The following is a 2,500-nucleotide window of genomic DNA, read 5'->3' on the forward strand; positions in this document are numbered from 1 at the left end:
CCCTGTGACCTCTGCATATGAAATCCCTACGCCCAGTGGACAGGCGAGACTGAGCGTCTATAGTGTGTTGTGCCATAGGCGTCAGAGTATTGCGGTGCCCACGTCCCCTAAAGCTACACATGCACACACACACACACACACACATATACACAAGACTGAGCGTCTCTAGTGTGTTGTGCCATAGGCGTCGGAGTACTGCGGTGCCCACATCCCCCAAAGCGCCGCATACACACACACACGCACACACACACACACACACACACACACACACACACACATACACACACGCACACACACACACACACACGAGAGTGAGCGTCTCTATAGTGCGTTGTGCCATAGGGGACGGAATATTGCGGTGCCCACATCCCCCAAAGCGACGCATACACACACACACACACACACACATAAGAGTCAGCGTCTCTATAGTGCGTTGTGCCATAGGGGTCGGAACATTGCGGTGCCCACGTCCCCCAAAGCGACGCATACACACACACACACACACTCACACACACACACACACACAAACACACATATAAGAGTGAGCGTCTCTATAGTGCATTGTGCCATAGGGGTCAGAACATTGCGGTGCCCACGTCCCCCAAAGCTCCAGTGTGGGAGAGGGACCCAGGCTGCAGTGGAGCGCACCATCTCCCCACGGCGCTGTAAATATTTACATGTCTTTGTCACAGGTCTGCTGCGCCGCGTTCAATCCCATTTACAGGCAATGGCACTGTCTGTTTGTGTGTGTATGCGTGTGTGTGTGTGTGTGTGTGTGTGTGTGTGTGTGTGTGTGTGTGCGTGTGTGTGTGTGTGCGTGTGTGTGTGTGTTCGTGTGTGTGTGCGTGTGTGTGCGTGTGGGTGTGTGTGTGTGTGTGTATGTGTGTGTGTGTGTGTGTGTGTGTGTGTGTGTGTGCATCTCTCAAAGAAAGTGAGAGAGAGAGAGAGAGAGAGAGAAAGAAACAAAGAAAGAAACAAAGAAAGAAAGAAACAAAGGGAGAATTTGTGTGGGTTCATGTATGTGCATATGTGTGTGTGTGTGTGTGTGTGTGTATGTGTGTCTTTGAACGCACTTGTATGTTTGTGTCAGAACTTCATTAATGCCGAGTGACCTAATGGCTATTCTTTCTTGCCTTCCTTTTATTGTATTAAAATGTTACAATGTGTGATAACCAAATGTTGACCCGCTGCCAGGGCCACTTGTGTAAGATAAAATCACAACGTGGAAAGACCTACTATTTATACATGTTATGTTCAAAGCTGAGAACTGAATAGACATTTCCCTTCCGATTCCCCACTGGGCTTTTAAAACAAATACCTAGTATGAGTAAGAAGCAGCTAAGTGTGGTTCGCCCATGAGAAGGACCCTTCGCCGGAACACGGTAATCCCCATTGTCAACATATCGCTTTCGGAGTTTATTTTGAGTTTTGTGTGCGAAAAGTTAATCTTAATGTCTCGTTAGGTGCACGGCGTGTGTGATACAGACAGCCGTGCCACCAGCGCTGATACCGTAACCAGCTCACACCGCGAGTGAGAGAGAGAGTGTGAGAGAGAGAGAGAGAGAGAGAGTGTGAGAGAGAGAGAGAGAGAGAGAGAGAAATAAGTGAGGCCCCTCACCTCTACGCCTCCTCAGTCAAATCTCTCTCTCATTTATGGGCACAGTCTCTCCCCTCGTCGCTCTTGCCGTCTCTTGACACCTCTGGGTGTTTGACAGAGTGGTAATGCTGAGTGGAAAGCCTGGCTGAGGGACAGCGCTGGCTTGGCAGCAGGGGCTAAGTGTTACTGTTCCTGATTAAAGTCACCCTCAGCTAACAACGCGAGCGTGACCTACACAAACACCATCTCTCAACAACAAGGTTTCTGCCCTAGTTTACATCTACACTGAAGTTCACCATTTATATAATAATAATAGCAATTTTATATAATAATAATGGTTTTATATAATAATAGTATACACTATTTATTATTTTATTTCTCAAATCGATTGTTTCTTCAGATAAATGCCATAGAGGAACCCTTTTTGTAGTGCTTTGAAGAACCTTCAAGGTGAATGCTCTTTGAAGAGCCATTTAAAAAATGGCACACTAGTATGAAAATTGTAAGTAAGTAAGTAAATATAATTTAGATGTCATATTTCCATCCAAAGTGCTCACAATAAAGGAGTATAAAAAGTGGTTCCAACACCAACTACAGCTGATACCTTCAGTCTTTCTGAAGAACCTTTTCCGATGGAAGAACCCTTCGCTTGATATAAAGGTTCAACACAAAGTCATGGTTCTTTATGGAACCGTTCAGTGATGAAAAGAACCATTTAAGCACCTTTAGCTTTTAGAGTGTGTATAAAACACAATGGTGCCGTGAAAGACCATATGATGTTATATAGATTTCATGACCACCAGACAGCAGAACTGGAACCATGACAAGCTCACAGCTACACAGCTGGAAACGCGGTTCTGTAGCACGTTCCTGAATAATATTCTAAAAGAACCTAAAGAAGTG

At 45.6% G+C, this 2,500-nt stretch overlaps 1 protein-coding gene across 1 annotated transcript in view; it reads right to left on the reverse strand.

Annotated features, from left to right (window-relative positions):
* The window catches only part of gja5b (gap junction protein, alpha 5b), a 12,506-nt gene that overhangs the window by 9,696 nt on the left and 310 nt on the right, over nucleotides 1-2,500 (reverse strand). The gene's annotated exons all lie outside the window — the stretch shown is intronic.

Source organism: Sardina pilchardus, chromosome 23 (genome assembly GCF_963854185.1).
Source record: "Sardina pilchardus chromosome 23, fSarPil1.1, whole genome shotgun sequence".
Taxonomy (NCBI): domain Eukaryota; kingdom Metazoa; phylum Chordata; class Actinopteri; order Clupeiformes; family Clupeidae; genus Sardina; species Sardina pilchardus.